The following is a 24,729-nucleotide window of genomic DNA, read 5'->3' on the forward strand; positions in this document are numbered from 1 at the left end:
TGCGCTAGGTCTTCATGAGCAAGCAAGTTGGATGCACACCCACTAGTTTTCTTTTGTTGAGCATTCTTAGCTCTAGTGCATCCGTTGCATAGCAATCCCTACTCCTTGCATTAACATCAATTGATGGGCATCTCCATAGCTCATTGATTAGCCTCGTTGATGTGAGACTTTCTCCTTTTTTGTCTTCTCCACACAATCCCCATCATCATATTCTATACCACCCATAGTGCTATGTCCATGGCTCGCGCTCATGTATTGCGTGAAGGTTGAAAAAGTTTGAGATTATTTGAGTATGAAACAATTGCTTGGCTTGTCATCGGGGGTATAGAAGTTGGGAACATCTTTGTGTGACGAAAGTGAAGCATAGCCTAACTATATGATTTTGTAGGGATGAACTTCCTTTGGCCATGTTATTTCGAGATGACATAATTGTTTGATTAGTATGCTTGAAGTATTATCATTTTTATGTCAATATGAACTTTTGTCTTGAACCTTTTGGATCTAAATATTCATACCATGATTAAGAAGATTTACATTGCAATTATGCCAAAGTATCACACCGCATCAAAAATTCTCTTTTTATCATTTACCTACTCGAGGACGAGCAGGAATTAAGCTTGGGGATGCCTGATACGTCTCCAACGTATCTATAATTTTTGATTGCTCCATGCTACTTTATCTACTGTTTTGGACTATATTGGGCTTTATTTTCCACTTTTATATTATTTTTGGGACTAACCTATTAACCGGAGGCCCAGCCCAGAATTGCTGTTTTTTGCCTATTTCAGTATTTCGAGGAAACATAATATCAAACGGAGTCCAAACGGAATGAAACCTTCAGGAACATGATCTTCTCACCGAACGTGATCCAGGAGACTTGGACCCTACTCCAAGAAGTTTCCGGGGAGGTCACGAGGGTGGAGGGCACGCCCCCCCTTGGCGCGCCCCCCTGCCTTGTGGGCCCCTCGGAGCTCCACCGACGTGCTCCTTCCTCCTATATATACCTACGTACCCCCATTAGACCAGAGACGGAGCCAAAAACCTAATTCCACCGCCGCAACTTCCTGTATCCACGAGATCCCATCTTGGGGCCTCTTCCGGAGCTCCGCCGGAGAGGGCATCCATCACGGAGGGCTTCTACATCAACACCATAGCCCTTCCGATGAAGTGTGAGTAGTTTACTTCAGACCTTCGGGTCCATAGCTAGTAGCTAGATGGATTCTTCTCTCTTTTTGGATCTCAATACAATGTTCTCCCCCTCTCTCATGGAGATCTATTCGATGTAATATTCTTTTTGCGGTGTGTTTGTTGAGACTGATGAATTGTGGTTTATGATCCAACTTATCTATGAATAATATTTGAATCTTCTCTGAATTCTTTTATGTATGATTGAGTTATCTTTGCAAGTCTCTTCGAATTATCCGTTTGGTTTGGCCAACTAGATTGGTAGTTCTTGCAATGGGAGAAGTGTTTAGCTTTGGGTTCAATCTTGCGGTGTCCTTACTCAGTGACAGAAAGAGTTGCAAGGCACGTATTGTATTGTTGCCATCGAGGATAACAAGATGGGGTATTTATCATATTGCATGAATTTATTTCTCTACATCATGTCATCTTGCTTAAGGCGTTACTCTGTTTTTAACTTAATACTCTAGATGCATGCTGGATAGCGGTCGATGAGTGGAGTAATAGTAGTAGATGCAGGCAGGAGTCGGTCTACTTGTCACGGACGTGATGCCTATATACATGATCATACCTAGATAACCTCATAACTATGCTAAATTCTATCAATTGCTCAACAGTAATTTGTTCACCCACCGTAGAATATCTATGCTCTTGAGAGAAGCCACTAGTGAAACCTATGGCCCCCGGGTCTATTCTCATCATATCAATCTCCATTACTTTACTTTACTTGGTCTGCTTTTACTTTTTACTTTGCATCTTTATACCAAAAATACCAAAAATATTATGTCTATCAGATCTCACTCTCGTAAGTGATCGTGAAGGGATTGACAACCCCTAAGCGTTGGTTGCAAGTTGCTACCGTTTTGTGCAGGTACGAGGGACTTGCGCGTGACCTCCTACTGGATTGATACCTTGGTTCTCAAAAACTGAGGGAAATACTTACGCTATAGTGCTGCATCACCCCCTCCTCTTCGGGGAAAACCAACGCTAGCTCGAGACGTAGCAAGAAGGATTTCTGGCGCTGTTGCCGGGGAGGCCTACGCCAAGTCAAGTCAAGATTTACTCTCCCGTCAACGAGCCATTTCTGGCGCCGTTGCCGGGGAAGCCTACGCAAAAGTCAACATACCAAGTACCCATCACAATCTCTATCTCTCGCATTACATTATTTGCCATTTGCCTCTCATTTTCCTCTCCCCCACTTCACCCTTGCCGTTTTATTCGCCCTCTCTTTCCCAATCTCCTCCTCTTTTTCCCTTTGCCTTTTGTTTGCTCGTGTGTTAGTTTGCTTGCTTGTTCGTCACGATGGCCTTACCTAATTTTGGTGATCTTCACCTTAAAAGGCTAGAAGATATCGAAAACAATGTCAGGAAGTTTATGGTCTTGCAATTTGAGCATAATAATTTCTTTAGAAACGAGCTTAAGGAACAAAAGAGTTTTATGAGTTATATGAATAAAGAGCTCGATGATATGTCCCAAGAATTTGATGGTGTAAGAGCCCAAATTGCTCATCTTGAAAAAATGACCGCTGAAATTTCGGGTATGCAAGCCACCTTAGTCAATAAGATGGCCGCTAAACCGAATAACTATGAGAATCAAGATGAATATCTAAAAGTTATTGATGTGTCCCCTATTAAATCGTTGTTTTGCAATGTGAATCTTGATGAATCTGATTATGATCTTCCCTTACCTAGAAGGCGTTCTAAGAATTCTGAGTTTTTAGATCCTGATGATGAAATTGATAAAAAAGGGATTGAAAGAAATAAAAATCTAGATATTGCTAAACCCACTATTTTGGATCTCAAGGAATTTAACTATGAAAATTGCTCTTTAATTGATTGTATTTCCTTGTTGCAATCCGTGTTAAATTCTCCTCATGCTTATAGTCGAAATAAGGCCTTTACCGAACACATTGTTGACACCTTAATGCAATCTTATGAAGAAAAGCTTGAGTTGAAAGTTTCTATCCCTAGAAAACTCCATGATGAGTGGGAACCTACAATTAAGATTAAAATTAGAAATTACGAGTTTCATGCTTTGTGTGATTTGGGTGCTAGTGTCTCTACTATCCCCAAAGCTTTGTGTGATTTGCTAGATTTCCGTGACTTTGATGATTGCTCTCTAAACTTGCATCTTGCGGATTCCACTATTAAAAAGCCTATGGGAAGAATTAATGATGTTCTTATTGTTGCAAATAGGAATTATGTGCCCGTAGATTTTATCGTTCTTGATATAGATTGCAATCCTTCATGTCCTATTATTCTTGGTAGACCTTTCCTTAGAACGATTGGTGCAATTATTGATATGAAGGAAGGGAATATTAAATTCCAATTTCCCTTAAAGAAGGGCATGGAACACTTTCCTAGAAAGAAAATAAAATTACCATATGAATCTATCATGAGAGCCACTTATGGATTGCCTACCAAAGATGGCAATACCTAGATCTATCCTTGCTTTTATGCCTAGCTAGGGGCGTTAAACGATAGCGCTTGTTGGGAGGCAACCCAATTTTATTTTGTGTTTTTTGTTTTTGGTTCTGTTTAGGAATAAACAATCCATATAGATTCTGTTTAGATGTGGTTTTATCTTTTAATTAGTGTTTGTGCCAAGTTAAACCTATTAGATCTTCTTGGAAGATAGTTATTTGATCTTGCTGTAATTTCCAGAATCTTTGCGCTCAGTGCCCGAATTGTCAAAAATCACCAGAAAGTGATAAAATAGTGATTCCAATTGCTTCTGATCAATGAAAACATTGCCCAGGCCGTCTAATTTGGGTAGAATTTTTTGGGTTCCAGAAGTTGGCGTTAGTAACAGATTACTACAGACTGTTCTGTTTTTGACAGATTCTGTTTTGCGTGTGTTGTTTGCTTATTTTGATGAATCTATGGTTAGTAAAATAGTTTATAAACCATAGAGAAGTTGGAATATAGTATGTTTAACACCAATACAAATAAAGAACAAGTTCACTACAGTACCTTAAAGTAGTCTTTTGTTTTCTTTCTCTAACGGAGCTCACGAGATTTCTATTGAGTTTTGTGTTGTGAAGTTTTCAAGTTTTGGGTGAATTCTTTTGATGGATTATGGAACAAGGAGTGGCAAGAGCCTAAGCTTGGGGATTCCCATGGCACCCCCAAGATAATCCAAGGACACCAAAAAGTCAAAGCTTGGGGATGCCCCGGAAGGCATCCCCTCTTTCGTCCACTTCCATCGGTAATTTACTTGGAGCTATATTTTTATTCACCACATGATATGTGTTTTGCTTGGAGCGTCTTGTATTATTTGTGTCTTTGCTTGTTAGTCTACCACAATCATCCTTGCTGTACACACCTTTTGATAGAGCCATGTATGAATTGAAATTTGTTAGAATACTCTATGTGCTTCACTTATATCTTTTGAGCTTGATAGTTTACTCTATGTGCTTCACTTATATCTTTTTAAGCGTGATAATTTTTGCTCTAGTGCTTCACTTAGATCTTTTAGAGCATGGTGGTGGTTTGTTTTAAAGAAACTTGATCTCTCATGCTTCACTTAGATTATTTTGAGAGTCGTTAATAGCATGGTAATTTTCTTAATGTTAATATACTTGGTATTCAAGATATGTGAAACTTTCTTTTTAGTGGGTTGAATACTAAGATAAGTTTGATGCTTGATAATTGTTTTGAGATATGGAGGTGATAATATCATAGTCGTTCTAGTTGAGTAGTTGTGAATTTGAGAAATACTTGTGTTAAAGTTAGCAAGTCCCGTAGCATGCACGTATGGTTAAAGTTGTGTAACAAATTTGAAGCATGAAGTGTATCTGGCTTGTGCATCCTTATGAGTGGCGGTCGGGGACAAGCGATGGTATTTTCCTACCAATCTATCCCCCTAGGAGCATGCACGCAGTACTTGATTTTTGATGACTTCTAAATTTTTTGCAGTAAGTATATGAGTTCTTTTGACTAATGTTGAGTCCATGGATTATACGCACTTTTACCTTTCCGCCATTTGCTAGCCTCTTCGGTACCGTGCATTGCCCTTTCTCACATTGAGAGTTGGTGCAAACTTCGCCGGTGCATCCAAACCCCGTGATATGATACACTCTTTCACACATAAACCTCCCTATATCTTCCTCAAAATAGCCACCATACCTACCTATCATGGCATTTCCATAGCCATTCCGAGATATATTGCCATGCAACATCCATCATCATCATCATCATCATCATCATGACATGCTTTACTTTTGTCATATTGCCATTGCATGATCTTGTAGTTGACATCGTATTTGTGGCAAAGCCACCATGCATTATTTTTCATACATGTCACTCTTGATTCATTGCACCATCCCGGTACACCGCCGGAGGCATTCATATAGAGTCATATCTTGTTCTAGTATCGAGTTGTAATCATTATGTTGTAATCAATAGAAGTGTGATGATCATCATTATTAGAGCATTGCCCAATCAAAAAAAGAGAGAAAGGCCAAAAATAAAAAAAGAAAGGCCCAAAAAGAAGAAGGAGAAAATAAAAAGGGCAATGCTACTATCTCTTTTTCCACACTTGTGCTTCAAAGTAGCACCTTGTTCTTCATGTAGTGAGTCTCATATATTGTGCTTCAAAGTAGCACCATGATTTTCATATAGTGAGTCTCATAATTTGTCTTGTTCATACTAGTGGGAATTTTTCATTATAGAACTTGGCTTGTATATTCCAACGATGGGCTTCCTCAAAATTCCCTAGGTCTTCATGAGCAAGCAAGTTGGATGCACACCCACTAGTTTTCTTTTGTTGAGCATTCTTAGCTCTAGTGCATCCGTTGCATGGCAATCCCTACTCCTTGCATTAACATCAATTGATGGGCATCTCCATAGCTCATTGATTAGCCTCGTTGATGTGAGACTTTCTCCTTTTTTGTCTTCTCCACACAATCCCCATCATCATATTCTATACCACCCATAGTGCTATGTCCATGGCTCGCGCTCATGTATTGCGTGAAGGTTGAAAAAGTTTGAGATTATTTGAGTATGAAACAATTGCTTGGCTGGTCATCGGGGGTATAGAAGTTGGGAACATCTTTGTGTGATGAAAATGAAGCATAGCCTAACTATATGATTTTGTAGGGATGAACTTCCTTTGGCTATGTTATTTCGAGATGACATAATTGTTTGATTAGCATGCTTGAACTATTATCATTTTCATGTCAATATGAAATTTTGTCTTGAACCTTTCGGATCTGAATATTCATACCATGATTAAGAAGATTTACATTGAAATTATGCCAAAGTATCACACCGCATCAAAAATTCTCTTTTTAAAATTTACCTACTCGAGGACGAGCAGGAATTAAGCTTGGGGATGCCTGATACGTCTCCAACGTATCTATAATTTTTGATTGCTCCATGCTACTTTATCTACTGTTTTGGACTATATTGGGCTTTATTTTCCACTTTTATATTATTTTTGGGACTAACCTATTAACCGGAGGCCCAGCCCAGAATTGCTGTTTTTTTTGCCTATTTCAGTATTTCGAGGAAACATAATATCAAACGGAGTCCTAACGGAATGAAACCTTCGGGAACATGATCTTCTCACCGAACGTGATCCAGGAGACTTGGACCCTACTCCAAGAAGTTTCCGGGGAGGTCACAAGGGTGGAGGGCGCCCCCCCCCCCCTTGGCGCGCCCCCTGCCTCGTGGGCCCCTCGGAGCTCCACCGACGTGCTCCTTCCTCCTATATATACCTACGTACCCCCATTAGACCAAAGACGGAGCCAAAAACCTAATTCCACCGCCGCAACTTCCTGTATCCACGAGATACCATCTTGGGGCCTATTCCGGAGCTCCGCCGGAGAGGGCATCCATCACGGAGGGATTCTACATCAACACCATAGCCCTTCCGATGAAGTGTGAGTAGTTTACTTCAGACCTTCGGGTCCATAGCTAGTAGCTAGATGGCTTCTTCTCTCTTTTTGGATCTCAATACAATGTTCTCCCCCTCTCTCATGGAGATCTATTCGATGTAATATTCTTTTTGCGGTGTGTTTGTTGAGACCGATGAATCGTGGGTTTATGATCCAACTTATCTATGAATAATATTTGAATCTTCTCTGAATTCTTTTATGTATGATTGAGTTATCTTTGCAAGTCTGTTCGAATTATCCGTTTGGTTTGGCCAACTAGATTGGTAGTTCTTGCAATGGGAGAAGTGTTTAGCTTTGGGTTCAATCTTGCGGTGTCCTTACTCAGTGATAGAAAGAGTTGCAAGGCACGTATTGTATTGTTGCCATCGAGGATAACAAGATGGGGTATTTATCATATTGCATGAATTTATTCCTCTACATCATGTCATCTTGCTTAAGGCGTTACTCTATTTTTAACTCAATACTCTAGATGCATGCTGGATAGCGGTCGATGAGTGGAGTAATAGTAGTAGATGCAGGCAGGAGTCGGTCTACTTGTCACGGACGTGATGCCTATATACATGATCATACCTAGATAACCTCATAACTATGCTAAATTCTATCAATTGCTCAACAGTAATTTGTTCACCCACCGTAGAATATCTATGCTCTTGAGAGAAGCCACTAGTGAAACCTATGGCCCCCGGGTCTATTCTCATCATATCAATCTCCATTACTTTATTTTACTTGTTTTGCTTTTACTTTTTACTTTGCATCTTTATACCAAAAATACCAAAATATTATCTCTATCAGATCTCACTCTCGTAAGTGACCGTGAAAGGATTGACAACCCCTAAGCGTTGGTTGCGAGTTGCTACCGTTTTGTGCAGGTACGAGGGACTTGCGCGTGACCTCCTACTGGATTGATACCTTGGTTCTCAAAAACTGAGGGAAATACTTACGCTACTGTGCTGCATCACCCCCTCCTCTTCGGGGAAAACCAACGCTAGCTCGAGACATAGCACTGCATCACCCTTTCCTCTTCAAGGGAAAAACTAACGCACCGTTGCCGGGGAGATCTACGCCAAGTCAAGACATACCAAGTACCCATCATAAAACTCTCATCTTTTGCATTACATTATTCGCCATTTGCCTCTCGTTTTCCTCTCCCCCACTTCTAAAATGATTTTCAAAAATATTTGCCTTTTTCCTCACCCCTCTTCCATTTGTCTTTTTCATTTGCTTTTTGTTTGCTCGTTTGTTAGATTGGTTTGTTGCTACCATGTCTGAATCTGGGTAGGTTATCACTGAAAAGGATAGTAGTAATGATGGGGGAAACTTTGATGCTTTTGCTAATAGTAATCCTCATGAAGAATCTACTATCTTGCACACTAAAAAACTTTGCATAGGTAGCAGCAGTATTATTGAAAAAAGGGGCTATTCAAGATTTCTTTACTTGTGCCAGTGTGCTACCGACGTTAGGTGTATCTATTCTCCATAAAACTAGTAGTCTCGCCGATGCTATATCTTTGCTTGTGGTTGAACTTGAAAGACAATTTGTTCATATGCATCCATGCATACAACGGATTTTTCTAGAGTTTTCTAATATTGAGCATTCTTCTGTTAAGCGCGCCACCACTATATTTCTAGCCCATGAATTTAGATTTATTATGAAAGAAGCTAGTGAAATTTTCACGCATTATAAAGTAGATGGTGGTCGACCTCCCATAGAGGGGGTTCTCTTTAATCAAGAGGAAATAATGCGTTTACAATCTCTAGATCATGTTGCTTATAATGAAAATTTAAGAAAGAGGGTCCCTACCGATGTTTTAGTTGATAAGATTTCTGAACTTAATGATAATTTTGCTATACAAAACAACGGATTAGGTTTCTCTCTTGGACACAAGCTCATGAATTTTTCCCAAAAGAACACTTACAATGATGAATTGGTCATACAATATGAGGGGCCGAAGGTGGAACCAATTCCTCCCAAGCTTGATCTTAGGGATCCTTATCCCATTAAATTTAGCCCTTTTGATTACTTTTGCTTACCACAAAGAAAACTTGTTGCTGAACGAAGGAAGTATGACATGAGATTTCGAGATTTGCCTTATCATTACTATGATTATACCTAGATCTATTTGTGTTTTATGCCTAGTTAAGGGCGTTAAACAATAGCGCTTGTTGGGAGGCAACCCAATTTTAGTTTTGTTCTCTGCTTTTTGGTTCTGTTTTTCAATAAATAATTCATCTAGCCTCTGGTTAGATGTGTTTTGGTGTTTTAATTAGTGTTTGTGCCAAGTAAGACCTTTGGGATGGCTTACGGTGGTTGTCATGGAATTGTCACAGCAGATGTCCTAGTGTGAGGACTTAGTCATGAGGCCAACACATCTATGTGGTAGCTTGAGAGGGGTTGATCGGAATCGAGAGACGCAACACAAGACAAGGATTTAAACAGCTTTGGGCCCCGGGAAACATCACCCAGTAACGACCCTACATGCTGTTTGTGGCTAGGTCTTATTATCATCATGAGGGAGTTGCCGTAAATCGGCTCTCCTAGTTATGTCTAGCCTTAAGATTCTCCTCTCCTCTCTTGGGGTGTCCTGGCCCTCCTTATATAAGTTGAAGGGGTGGGTTACATGTAGAGTCCATCTCGGACTAAGACTTAAACTATTCTGACTTCTCTTCATGGGCTTCTTAACATCTTGGGCTTCTTAATGTCTCGAGCTTATTAACCCCAGGCGACTTTGTCTATTGGGTTATGGCTGTCTGCCGGGTTACCATCTGACTTACCATCTGGCTTATCATCTGCCGGGATATGATCTGGCTTAACATTTGCCGAGTTATGATCTAACTTAACATCTGCCGGGTTATGATCTGACTTAACATCTGCCGGGTTATGATCTGACTTAACATCTGCCTTATCATCTGCCTTAACATCTGCCGAGTTATGATCTAACTTAACTGTCCCAGCCGGGTCATAACTCCGGCTGGGTCATACTGCAGGGTATATCCCCGACATTAGCCCTAATTTAATTTGGATTTATCCATGTTAAACTAATCCTGTAAAACAAACACAAGAACAATTTTGACAGATTATGCTCCGCTTTAAGAACTTTTGTAAGCCGACACCTGATCATCCTTAACTCCTTGTCATTTCCTTCTTCTAGAAAATCTGGGTCAATAGACCAGCTTCATACTCAGTCTTATCTTCAGCCGGCTTGAAGATGTAGAACTTGCCCATTTATCATTGCCAAAATTGCCGGGTTATAAAAACTGATGGCACCAGGTCATAATTGTTTGTTTACATCAGCTTTGAAAGCGTACCTCCCTTATATGAATATCACTTGTAGCCCCCAAGTCTTAATAAGGGAACGTAGTAACAACTTAAGACTTGCTTCAATATGAATGTCACAAGCTTGAAGAAATCCAGGTTATTCATCTCAATCATTAATCATAAACTAAGTATTCCACATATGTAGCCCCCAAGTGCCGGGTTGTCATGCTTGCAGCAACCTAGAACTTGTAATTGTCTTATGCTCATAAAAACTTCAACCAGTGTAGCCCCCAAGGGTCGGGTCATTATGCAATAAGGAGCAGGGACTTTATAGATATGATCATGTAGACTTGAACAACAATGTGTATCCCCCATCATGGGGCTTGAACCCATGCCCACAAGGTTAAGAGCCTTATGTTTTACCAACTCAGTAGTGGATCCTTCAATATAACGGAATAAGGCTCGTGTACCTTCAATTTTTAACAGGAGCAATTGGTAACCCCCAAGGGCCAGCTCATTATGATGTGATGAGTCGGGTCTTCAATAAGGTGAGCAAAAAATGACTTTGCATTAGCCCCCAAGTGCCATGGTGCATGCTGGCAGTGACATGGGACTTGCATATTTAATGTAATCTCAATTTGAATAATGTAGCCCCCAAGTGCCGGGTCGTAAGCCTGCAGCGACTCGAGACTATTCCTTCCATTGTAGAATAAATTATATCCATTGATAAAATAATAGCCATTGCGCTGAAGCGACTTTGAAAACCTCAATCATAATATTGGTTATTGATAACCATAATAAAAATCCAGCCATGTTGGCTATTGAAGATTTGAATAATATAATCCGTCGAGGGTATTGACCCGTAGGCATGCAATAGCATGATTTTGATTGCTCAAGGTAAATATATCCTAGCAACTTAACACCCTTTATCAGGACAGGTTATCAAAACCCCAAATATGCTCAAATATGAGTCATAAAGATTAAGGCTACATGGCTTGAATTGTTTTAAACAAGGATGAACTCAAAAATGTTCAAATAGAAATAATAAATCAGAAAAACAAGGCTTTCATAGGTGTCCAGGCCTAATACTCAAGTGCTTTCACGGGCCGCACAGCCACTGAGTTAAACCTTTATACAAAACTTATAAGCCAGACTTCACACAACCAATCGTTGTTTTAACTTTGACAAGTTCAGGGTCTGTATAAGATTGACTTGTCAAAAGTACGGCGGGTCGTTCCAGGATTACCTAGGCGGAGTGGCAGACTTAAAAAGGCAGGATAACCCGGGGTTTTAGGTGAATACACCTGGCTTCCAAGCCTGGCTTTTAAGCCTATTACAATGGTCACAAAAACTCTTGTCCTTTAGAACAAAGAGCCCCCAAGCAATATCTTTGAGCTATGCTCAATGGGCACCTATGTTTGAGTTGTGCTTTTGCAACAGACTCTCTTTGGTCCCTTTAACCTGGGTAGCAATCCCCCAAGTGTTTTTATAAACATGGCATATAAGCTGGATCAAAAGGGTAATCATAACTCCGCTAAATAAGCCGGAAGCCCCCATGTGACCATAATAAGATAAGCCCATAAGGCAGGATACCCATGTTTGAACCGCGCATCATGGCAGCAAGTTCTCTTTGGCAACCTTTAATTTTTTTGAGAACTCAAACTTGCGAGAGAGGAATTTCTTTTTTCAACCAGAGTTTTAAATCGGATACTAAGAGCTTCCAAGCTTTATGGGAGAGAGATATCTCTTGAGCCGGATTTTAAACCGGAATCTTCATTTTGAGCCGGAAATTTTCTGACGGCCTTTAAATTTTCACCAATAGGGCAGTAACCTCCGGGACCGGGTTATTTTTCCCTTCAATGACCTGGAGTTCTTGAGTCTGCTTTAAACTGGCAATCATTTACTGAATCATGTCATCATAGCCCTCGAGTCTCAAAGCGACTCGAGGAGTTGGCTTGAGATTCTCCATAATTGACCGTGATATAAACCAGCATATAGTTGAACAGCGGAACGCTGCAATATGGTGAAGCTTAGCGGCAAAGGTGGCAAGTTGATGATCTTCGCAATACTCATTGTATATCCCAATATGAGTCATTCAATAAATTTGGTGATATGGTGGTCACTTCTGTAGCAGAAAATTTGTCCTGCACATGAAAATATATAGACCAAAGTAATTGTTCTTTGACAAAAACAATATGTGCCAATAAAATAGACGTAGATAGACATCACCTGACTTTGTCCAGATGACGGATGATCCGTATATATATTGTTCATCAATAATCCACAGTAATTTCAATGGCGCTTTAATCACTCTCTCGAAGAGACTTCAAACTGGGCGACTCTTGTTTGAAGAAACGGAAAAGCCCGATGGGTCAAAGCCCATAGATGAGCGTGGCAGAAGCAGGACCACAGGCAGCTCGCAGTGGCGATTCTGGATGCAACACCCGCAAGACAACGGGTCGGTGGTTTAAAGCGGCACTGTGGTGACTTAGAGAAGAGGCGCGGGTGCTTGGTAATGAAGGCGACGACCGTGGCCATGGCGGATCGAAAACCGCGGTCTAGAGGCGAGGTGAACCAGTAGGTCGACAGAGGCGGCGCCGAGGAGCACTAAAATGGGGCGACTCATGGAGGAGTGGCAAGGTGGTTACACTGTAGTGGCGGGTCGAAGACGAATGCGGTGGCTCAGTGAGGGACAGCCGGTTCGAGGCACGCTGAGGCAGCCTGCCGGCGAGGCGCGGCTGAGCCAGCGTCAGGTTGAAGAGGAACAGACGGCTGAATGCTTGACGTGGAGTACCCGTAGTGGCAGGAAGAGCCACAATGGAGGAAGTAGATTCAATGGCGAAGGTGAGCCGGCGTGGGCGTGCTCAGAGACGGGTCGTGGCCAAGCAGCTCCAGGCGGCACCGTAGCATAGGCGGGTTAAGGCCGAGGCAATTTGACGAGGCTGCAACCGTGGAAATGGGAGGCCACGGCCGCGGTGGCAGAGGTAACTCGCCGCGGCACTGCTCCAAGGCGGGGGCGGTTCGCCCACGACAGATCATGATGGCTCAAAGCAGTAGAGGCGGTACCCGTGGGTCGACAACGGTGGCAGGCTGCTTAGCGTGGGATCAATGGAAATAGAAGGTGACCTGGCGCAGCGGCGGCTCATAAGTGCAGCGGCGGCGGCGGCAGGGCCCAGGCCGACCATAACGGTTTAGAGGCGAGTCACTGCGGTGGTTTAGCATCATAGGCTAGCGATGTAGTGAGTCATAACAACGGTGGAGGTGACCCGGCTGGGGTGATTCATAAATCGGCCGCGGGCAGCGTGAGTCGGCCATAGGCAAAGGCCGCAGCAGTGAAGGCATCTGGCGGCTAAAGGCACGGGCAATGAGTAAGGCTGCGGTAGCGGCAGCAGCTCGACACAGCGGCCCAAGATGACCACTTTGAAATGGAGGTAAGGCCAAACTAGGGTTAGCAGCTTCTGCACTCGAAGTGGCGTTGTGTGATGACGGTTGTAGTTTCCATCTCCAGTAGATTTGATTGATTCTCTGGGCTCGAACCTGAAGCATGGTCACAATCTACACTGTCTTTTGTTTGATCTCAGAGAGCCATATCAATTTAACTCCTGCAGGATTTGTACGGTACAAAGAGCAGGAGCCCCAATGTATTTAACCCTTTGTATTGTATGCGCGCGGGAAAACATATAGTTTGATCTAGCCGTTGTAAAACTTTGCAGTGGAATTCCTGAAGAATCTTTGACCCGGTGACTTGCTGTGCCGTATGAAGGCGAAAACTTCAACTCGTCTCAATCTAGTCTGGCACATGCTTTCTCAACGAGGTGGCTTGGTATGGCCACAGGAGCAGTGAGTCGACGAAGCGGGGGACCACGATGGCGGTTTGAGGCAAGGCGGCCGTGAGCGACTTGCAGCAGATATAAGCAGCATGGTCAAAGCGCAGAGCGGCAGCGCCGGCTCGGCCATGGCGGCTTATGGCAGTAGAGGACGGTAGAGACGAGCCGGTGTTGGAGTACAGTAGCCAGCGCGCCTCGGCGGGTCAACGACGCAGGCGAACCGGGCGGGTCCACGGCAACGGCGAGCTGCTGGCTTGGAGGTAGCCCAGAAGCGAGGTAAGGCCACAGTAGTGGCAGGCCGTCAACTCAGAGGTAGCTCAGAGCGGTTCGAAGCGGAGTTGGGTCGCGGCGAACCTCGGCAGAAGAGCAGACCGGCCCCGAGACAAGGTAGGCCCGGCTCGGAACGGCTTCGGGTGTAACTTGACGCACCACAATAGGGGCGACTTAGCAAAAAACGACGCCGACCACCAGTTAAAAACCAGCTTGACTCCACGCGTGACTCAACAAGTAGTAGTAATTAGCTCTTTTTGGCAGCGATTTAGAGGCCGAGTCATGGTTGGTTTGACTCCGCTGTCACTTATGTCAGCGACCGTAGCAAATATTGATGCCTTTGGTTTCGAAGGATCACCGGATCCTCAGTGACTTAACCCTAATTTCCCTTGAACTCAAAACCTCGCCCGGGCATTAGATCCGACTGCTCTTTTAGACTGATAAACTCAAAACTGATACAAATCTTTCCAAGCCGATTTCTCTTCATTCGGAAAATTATGAACTTCTCGATCCCTGAGAAAAGATCCCTCCAAGAACTCATCACCACCGTGCGCAGGCCCCATGGTGGGCGCCAACTTCGTGGAATTCTCACGGCAGATGTCCTAGTGTGAGGACATAGTCGTGAGGCCAACACATCTATGTGGTAGCTTGAGAGGGGTTGATCGGAATCGAGAGACGCAACACAAGACAAGGATTTAGACAACTTCGGGCCCCGGGAAATATCATCTGGTAACGACCCTACATGCTGTTTGTGGTTAGGTCTTATTGTCATCATGAGGGAGTCGCCGTAAACCGGCTCTCCTAGTTATGTCTAGCCTTAAGATTCTCCTCTCTTCTCTTGGGGTGCCCTGCCCCTCCTTATATAAGTTGAAGGGGCGGGTCACATGTAGAGTCCACCTCGGACTAAGACTTAAACTATTCTGACTTCTCTTCATGGGCTTCTTAACATCTTGGGCTTCTTAACGTCGCGGGCTTATTAACCCCAAGCGACTCTGTCTGCTGGGTTATGACTGTCTGCCGGGTTACCATCTGACGTACCATCTGGCTTATCATCTGTCGGGTTATGATCTGACTTAACATCTGCCGGGTTATGATCTGACTTAACATCTATCCGGTTATGATCTGACTTAACATCTGCCGGGTTATGATCTGACTTAACATCTGCCTTATCATCTGCCTTAACATCTGTCGGGTTACAATCTGACTTAACATCTACCGGGTTATGATATGACTTAACATCTGCCTTAACATCTACTGGGTTATGATCTGACTTAACTATCCCAGCCGGGTCATAACTTCCTCTGGGTCATATTGCGGGGTATATCCCCGACAGTGGTAGTTGTTTTGATCTTGCTGAAAAAACACAAACTTTTGCGCCCAGGAAAATAATTTTCGTTTGTTATAGAAGCGTGATTTTAATCTGATTCTTTTTGCACAAGATTGGTACACAAATTTCCCAGGTTGTCCTAATTTTTCAGAATTTTTGGAGTTACAGAAGTATTCTAGAGTTACAGATTACTACATGCTGTTCTATTTTTGACAGATTCTGTTTCTATATGTTGTTTGCTTATTTTGATGAATCTGTGGGTAGTATCGGGGGGTATGTACCATGGAAAACTCGGAATATAGTAGATATTACACCAATATAAATGAATAATTATTTCACAACATAACCAAAAGTGGTGATTTATTTTCTTATACTAACGGAACTTATGAGATTTTTTGTCGAGTTTGTGTTGTGAAGTTTTCAAGTTTTGAGTAAGGATTTTATGGACTATGGAATAAGGAGTGGCAAGAGCCTAAGCTTGGGGATGCCCAAGGCACCCAAAGGTAATATTCAAGGACAAACAAGAGCCTAAGCTTGGGGATGCCCCAGAAGGCATCCCCTCTTTCGTCTTCGTCTATCAGTAACTTTACTTGAGGCTATATTTTTATTCACCACATGATATGTGTTTTGCTTGGAGCGTCTTGTATTATATGAGTCTTTGCTTTTTAGTTTGCCACAATAATCCTTGTTGTACACACCTTTTGATAGGGACACGCATGAATCGTGATTCATTAGAATACTCTATGTGCTTCACTTATATCTTTTCAGCTAGGCAATTTTGCTCTAGTGCTTCACTTATATCTTTTTGGAGCACTGATACGTCTCCAACGTATCTATAATTTATGAAGTATTCATGCAGTTATTTTATCATTCTTGGATGTTTTACAATCATTTTTAGCAACGTTATATCATTTTTTGGGACTAACCTATTGACCCAGTGCCCAGTGCCAATTGCTGTTTTTTGCTTGTTTTTTACATTGCAGGAAATCAATATCAAATGGAGTCCAAACACCGCGAAACTTTTTCTGGATTTTTTGGACCAGAAGACCAACAGTGGGCCAAAGAAGCACCTGGGTGGTGCCCCAAGGGGGGCACAACCCACCAGGGCGCGCCTGGGGCCCCAGGCGCGCCCAGGTGGGCTGTGCCCACCTCGGTGGACTCCCGCACCCCTTCTTTGCACTATAAATTCCCAAATATTCCGAAACCATTCGGGGTTAACCTAGATCAGAAGTTCCACCGCCGCAGGGCTCCATAGCCACCGAAAACCAAGCTAGACCCGTTTCGGCACCCTGCCAAAGGGGGGAATCATCTCCGGTGGCCATCTTCATCATCCCGGCGGCCACCACGATGAGGAGGGAGTAGTCCACCCTCGGGGCTGAGGGTTTGTACCAGTAGCTATGTGATTAATCTCTCTCTCGTGATCCATATCATGGGCTTTGTTAATATAGTCGGATCATATGATGTTTCTCCCCTGTACACTATTGTTGTGATGAATTTAATCTTTACCCTTTGAAGTTTTGTGATGTCGGATTGAATGTTCATATTTGAGAACACATGATGTATGTCTTACGGTATGAATACTTGAGGTGACAATGGGGTATCATATTGATTCACTTGATATACGTTATGGAACTCAACTTGCGGATTCTCGCGGTGATATTGGGGTAATCTATCCATAGGGGTTGATGCACGTTTTTATTATCTTTTTTCTGATAGAAACTTTGGGGTCTCTTTGTAGTTCTTTGTGTGGATTGAGTATTATGAATATGAATATGCTTTGGTGTTATTCTAGTATGAACTCTAGGATAGATCGAACGAAAAAAATAGCTTTGCGATATTTTAGTACGAACTCTTGAATAGATCGAGCGGAAAGAATAGCTTTGAGGTGGTCTCGTACCCTACCAACAATTTCTATCTTTTTTTCTCCGCTAATAGGAACTCGGGAGTGATTCTTTGTTGCACTTTGAGGGATAATCATATGATCCAACTATGTTAGCACTGTTGGGAGATTGCACTAGTGAAAGTACAGACTCTAGGCCTTGTTTTTAAGCATTGCAATACCGTTTTTGTGCCCGTTTACTATTTGCTACCTTGCTGTTTTTATTTATTCAGATTATAAAAATATATTCGACCATCAATATTACACTTTTATCACCATCTCTTCGCCGAACTAGTGCACCTATACAATTTGCCATTGTATTGGGTGTGTTGGGGACACAAGAGATTTCTTCTATTTGATTGCAGGGTTGTTTGTGAGAGATTATCTTCATCCTACACATCTCACGGATTGATAAACCTTAGGTCATCCACTTGAGGGAAAATTGCTACTGTCCTTCAAAACTCTACGCTTGGAGGCCCAACACGTGTCTACAATAATAAAGTTGCGTAGTAGACATCAAGCTCTTTTCTAGCACCGTTGCCGGGGAGGTGAGTGCTTGAAGGTATATCTTTAGATCTTGCAATTGAATATTTTAGTTTCTTTTTTTATCACTAGTTTGGTTTATAAAAAGAAAACTACAAAAAATGGAATTGAGGTTGCATCATATTATTAATCATCTTTATAACATCTTTCTTGAAAATGATGGTTCAGAAAATTGTGCTCAATTGTTAGAAGAAGAAGTCAATAAAATGTTTGGCACAAAATATTTGAATGATGAGCATGATTGCAATGTTGTTAGTATAAATTCTTTGAATATCCGAAATGCTAATGATGATTGCACAAGTCATGACAAAAATGTTTCTTATAAGCATGTCAATTTTTGCGGAGTGAATTGGGGTTGCATTTGCACACCAAAAAGGGAAGATAGATTTTGTAAGAAGCATAAATATTTAGAAATGAAAAGTTGCAAGAGAGGCTAGATGGTTGTGCTGAAAGATGTAATTTTTTCGCCATCCTTGTGAACTTTGCAATGAATGTGGTCATTTAAATATCCAATGCAATCTGTTTCAATCAAATCGTGTCCAAAAATTGTGATAACTTGATTTCCCTTGAGCATCATAAAGAGCTTAGTCTTTTTTGGGGGTATGAAGAAATGAAACATATAACTAAGGGTTTCCCAAATCCCAAGAGATTTCTTGATTTTGATCTAGAGGAAATTTATATGTCTTGTACGGTAAATTGCATTGAGAATCCTTATATTGCCAACTTCTAAAGACAAGAAAACAAATAGAATATGAAGAGAGTACTAATGAAAGGGAAAATATTTCCCAATACCCTCCTAGTGTTTATTATGATGAATCAGGTAATGAGGAGGAGCTTCCTATCCAATCAATCTCTTCAACAAGAAGCTTGAAAGAATTAATTAAACCCACACATGATGTGGTGAAGAAGAAGAAAAGAAGAAAGAATAAAGGTAAAAAGGTATCTCTCCCAAATAATGTTGCTCCTATCACCATTGTGCCTCATGAAAGTGAATCAAATATGTTGATGGAGGATGATGATATTGAGTATGATTTTGTGATACCTACTACTTGTTGTAATGATTATGATTGGGAAGACAACGATATCCCTTATGATCTTGAAAATCTATTTAGCACTTGCTTGGAAGAATATGATAATAATGTTTTCTATACTATTGGTGCCATTCATGCTATTGATAAGAATGGTTGTGATGACATGCAAAACCACAAGCTTGGGGATGCTATGTTTAATGAGTATGATATGTTTGAAGATTTATTTACTGAAAATAATGCTTGTCCTAAGCTTGGGGATGCTTTGCTTAATGAATATGATCCTTTGATTCCTTCTACTTTCGATAAGAAAATTTATTATGATGATATCATGCCTCCTATTTATGATGATTACATTGATAAAAGTGGGTTTGGAGTCAACTCTAGGTAGTAGTGATCCCATTATTTTGGAGGGTGTTGAATCCTATTACAATATTGATGAAAGTGGATTTGGAGAGGTCATGACTCTATTTAGTGATACATCCACTATTTTGAAAGAGGTTTCAATTGAATTTTACAATGAAGTTGCTATCTATGATGATTATTATGATGACATCTATGCCATAAAGAGTGAAAAATCTTCTATGTTTGAGCATCATGAAAAGAGTGCTGTATGTGATAGTTATATTGTTGAATCCATTCATGATGTTTCTGAAAATTATTATGAGGAAGGAACTTATGCTCTTACATATCTCAATAATATCAAGTTTCTTCTCTATGTGTTGATTGTTTTGAAGTTGCACTTGTTTTGCCTTCCCATCCTAGTTGATTCTTGTTCCCATAAGTTGTTTGCTCACAAAATCCCTATGCATAGGAAGTGGGTTAGACATAAATGTGCTACTTATATGCTTCATGATGCTCTCTTCATGTTTCAATTCTTATTTTTTATGCGAGCATCATTGAAATCATCATGCCTAGCTTAAAAGGCGTTAAAGAAAAGCACTTGTTGGGAGACAACCCAACACTTTTACCTACTATTTTTGTGTGTTCACATTATTATGCTACCGTATTTATCATGTTTTATTGCTTTCGTTTCAATAAAGTGCCAAGTAAAGCCTTTAGGATCATGTTGGGTGATAGTTGCTTCGATCATGCTGAAAAACAGAAATGTTTGCGCTCACGAAAATAATTCTAGTTTTTAACCTAAGAGCTCTTTTGAGTTTATTCTTTTTGAAAAAGATTAATATACAAATTGCTCACGTGGTGCTACTTTTTCAGAATTGTTGGAGTAGTGGAAGTATAGTTGGAGTATAGATTACTACAAACTGTTCTATTTTTGACAGATTCTGTTTTCAATGCATAGTTTGCTTGTTTTCTAGTTTCTATGGCTTATATTGCTCAATACAAATTGTGGAAATGCGAAAATGCTCTTTAGAGCTCGGGCTCCATGGAGCCCGAGTTTGACTTGGTCAAAATTCAAACTTTCACGTTTCAATTTTTTTTTGAAAAAAATTACACACATACTTAGAGACATAAAGCATATGTGTGTAAATTTTCAGGACGAAACACATTAAAATGAGTTCTACACAAAAAGAACAAATCTAAGGCTTTTTAGTAGATGCACTATTCATCCTCAAAGTCCATGAATTTGTCTTTTTTACACAGATCGCATTTTAGGATATTTCATACTTAAAATTTACATACATACACATAATATCCTTGTTTACTCGTATGATTTTTTTCCAGATTTTATTGAAATTGAAAAGTGCGAATTTTGAATTTTTCAAAAAATCTGGCCTCCATGGAGGCTGAGCTCCAAAACGCCCTACTCGTGGAAATGATATGATATAGTAGGCATTGTGTGAGAATAATTATCAATCTTGTCTTTGGCAGTACCAAAAGTGGAATGGTTTGCTCTTTATCATACTAACCTATCTCACAAAGTTCCTTAAAGTTTTGTGTGATTGAAGTTTTCAAGTTTTGGGTGAGATGTCGATATGAGTAGAATAAGGAGTGACGAGACTCCAACCTTGGGGATGCCCAAGGCACCCCAAGGTAATATTCAAGGAAGATCCAAGCAACTAAGCTTGGGGATGCCTCGGAAAGCATCCCGTATTTCGTTTCCAACATTATCGGTAACCTCACTTGGAGCTATGTTTTCATTGATCACATGATGCGTGTTTTGCTTGGAGCATCATTTTCTTTTGCTAGGATTTGCTTGATGTTATTTAGAATAATATTTTGCATCTTTCTTTTCAATAAAAATATCAAGTATAGCCTTTGCCATGCTTATTTTGCAAGTCTACTTGTTGCTGTTTCAAAATAGAAAGTTTATCGATGTTGCAAAAATTCCCTAGAAAATTAAGAATGTGATAAAATGTTGATTTTTTTTGTGCAAAATGAGCTATGATAAATTTCTACAGTTTGGCAAATGTTCATAACTTTTGGAGTTAGGGAAGTACTGATACTCTTGCATTCTTTACAGTCTATACTATTTTAGCAGATTGTTGTTATGTTTGCATTGTTTGCATATGTTTGCTTTTTTAATGATTCTATTTGAGGATAGGAGTATTAAATATGCAGAGGCATTTAGTATGCAATATTGAATAATAATTTTAGTGGTTTGCTACAGTAGAGTATGATCAGGTTTTTGCATTGGTTTATACTAACTTATCTCATGAGTTTTTGTTGAGTTTTGTGTGGATGAAGCTTTTGAGATTTAGGAAAACCGTGATATGGGAGGAAGTAAGGAGACACAAAAGCTCAAGCTTGGGAATGCCCAAGGCATCCCAAGATAATATTTCAAGAAGTCTCAATAATCTAAGCTTGGGTATGCCCCGGTAGGCATCCCACCTTTTTTCTTCAACAATTATCGGTTAGTATCTGTTGAGCCTAAGTTTTTGCTTCTTCACCTGATGTGTGCTATCCTTGGATTGATATTTTATTTTGTTTTGCTTGCTGTTTTAATAAAGTACTTAGATTTGAAAGTTTTTAAATAAAATAGAGTCCTCAAATAGTTGTCTGGGAGGCTAAGTAAGCGGCATTCACATCCCGTCAATGAAGCTCTTTTCTATAAAATTGCTCTTGTGCTTCACTTATATCCTATGAGTAAATTGTTGAATAAATTGAATGTCATCAAGTTGAAATCATATCATGCCTAGTGGTAGCTTAACATTGGGTTTAAACGTGAAATCTTTTGAGGCTTGACAATCACAATATTGTTCATACAAGCAATTCATGAATAATTAGTATAAGGAAGAGAACTTTCACATATAAATACACTATCATGGAAATCTTTTGTGATAGTGAGCCCCCATCAAAATATTATATGCCAAAATTGTTGACGTTGGACAAGGAATACAACGTAATGATTTATGTTTTTTCATATTCATATAGAAGTTATATTGTCATAGATCGTTCAACATGTGGTGCTTGCCCCCAATCTTTGCTAGCCAAAAATTCCGCACCAAGTAGAGATACTACTTGTGCATCCAAAAACCCTTAAACCCAAATCTTATTTTCAAGAGTCCACCATACCTACCTAAGGATTGAGCAAGATCCTTCAAGTAAGTTGTCATCGGTGCAATAAGGCAATAGAAATTGCTTCTAAAAGTGTGAGAGAAAATTGAGTGTTGTACGAACTTGTGATGGCAAAAGCGACGGACTGCATAATAAAGGTTGCTATCATAAGGGGCAATACAACGTGACGTTCTTTTGCACTAAGGGGTTGAGCATACAAACAAATAAGCGCATGGCAACCTCTGCTTACCTCTGCGAAGGGCCTATCTTTTACTTTTCAGTATTTACTTTTATGCAAAGAGTCAAAGTTTTTCTCTCTATTCCCTTTTATTTTTCTCCTTTGGCAAGCATCATGTGGTGAGGAAAGATCTAGGCACATATGTCCAATTGAATATGGGTAGCATGAGTTATTATTGTTGACACCACCCTTGAGGTGAATACGTTGGGAGGTAAAACAATAAACCTCTATCTTCTATGTGTCCGGTTGAAACGCTTTGCTCATGTGTACGCAGCGAGTGTTGGCAATCATAGAAGATTATATGATGGTTGAGTATGTGGAGCTCTTACTTAACTCTGTTGAATAAGTTGAATTGCAATTACTTGGTGACTAAGAACATAGGTTGTTGGGTTTCAAGAGAATTCATTGTTTGAACCTTAACAGGTGAATTGGTTGCCATTATAACATGAGAAGTTTTATAAGAAAGAATTGTTGTTATGATGCTAGGAAAAGTGATTGAAATTATCATTGATTAAACTTGTGCACTTTTCTAGCATTCACACTTCATAAATTATTTGTTTTATCATTTACCTACTCGAGGATGAGTAGGAATTAAGCTTGGGGATGCTGATACGTCTTCAACTTATCTATAATTTATTAAGTATTCATGTTGTTATTTTATCATTCTTGGATGTTTTACAATCATTTTATAGCAACTTTATATCATTTTTGGGACTAACCTATTGACCCAGTGCCCAGTGCCAGCTATTGTTTTTTGCTTATTTTTTACATCGTAGGAAATCAATATCGAACGGAGTTCAAACACCACGAAACTTTTTGTGGATTTTTTTGGACCAGAAGACCAACAGTGGGCCAAAGAAGCACATGGGTGGTGCCCCGAGGGGGGCACAACCCACCATGGCACGCCTGGGGGCCCAGGCGCGCCCAAGTGGGTTGTGCCCACCTCGGTGGCCTCCCGCACCCCTTCTTTGCACTATAAATTCTCAAATATTCCGAAACCCTTCGGGGTTAACCTAGATCAGAAGTTCCGCCACCCCAAGGCTCCGTAGCCACCTAAAACCAATCTAGACCCGTTCCGGCACCCTGTCGGAGGGGGAATCATCTCCGATGGCCATCTTCATCATCCCGGCGGCCACCACGATGAGGAAGGAGTATTCCACCCTCGGGGCTGAGGGTTTGTACCAGTATCCATGTGATTAATCTCTCTCTCTCTCTCTCGTGATCTATATCATGGGCTTTGTTAATATAGTCAAATCATGCGATGTTTCTCCCCTGTACACTCTTGTTGTGATGAATTGAATCTTTACCCTTTGAAGTTTTGTCATGTCGGATTGAATGTTCAGATTTGAGAACACATGATTTATGTCTTGCGGTATGAATACTTGAGGTGACAATGGGGTATCATGTTGATTCACTTGATATACATTATGGCACTCAACTTGCGGATTCTCGCGGTGATATTGGGGTAATCTATGCATAGGGGTTGATGCACGTTTTTATTATCTTTACTCCGATAGAAACTTTGGGGTCTCTTTGTAGTTCTTTGTGTGGATTGTGTATTATGAATATGAATATGCTTTGGTGTTATTCTAGTACAAACTCTAGGATAGATCGAACAGAAAAAATAGCTTTAAATTATTTTAGTACGACCTCTTGAATAGATCGAGCGGAAAGAATAGCTTTGAGGTGGTCTCGTACCCTACAAACAATTTCTATCTTTTGTTCTCCGCTAATAGGAACTCGGGAGTGATTCTTTGTTGCACTTTGAGGGATAATCATATGATCCAACTATGTTAGAATTGTTGGGAGATTGCACTAGTG

The sequence above is a fragment of the Triticum dicoccoides genome, chromosome 2A, assembly GCF_002162155.2.
Source record: "Triticum dicoccoides isolate Atlit2015 ecotype Zavitan chromosome 2A, WEW_v2.0, whole genome shotgun sequence".
NCBI classification, from domain to species: domain Eukaryota; kingdom Viridiplantae; phylum Streptophyta; class Magnoliopsida; order Poales; family Poaceae; genus Triticum; species Triticum dicoccoides.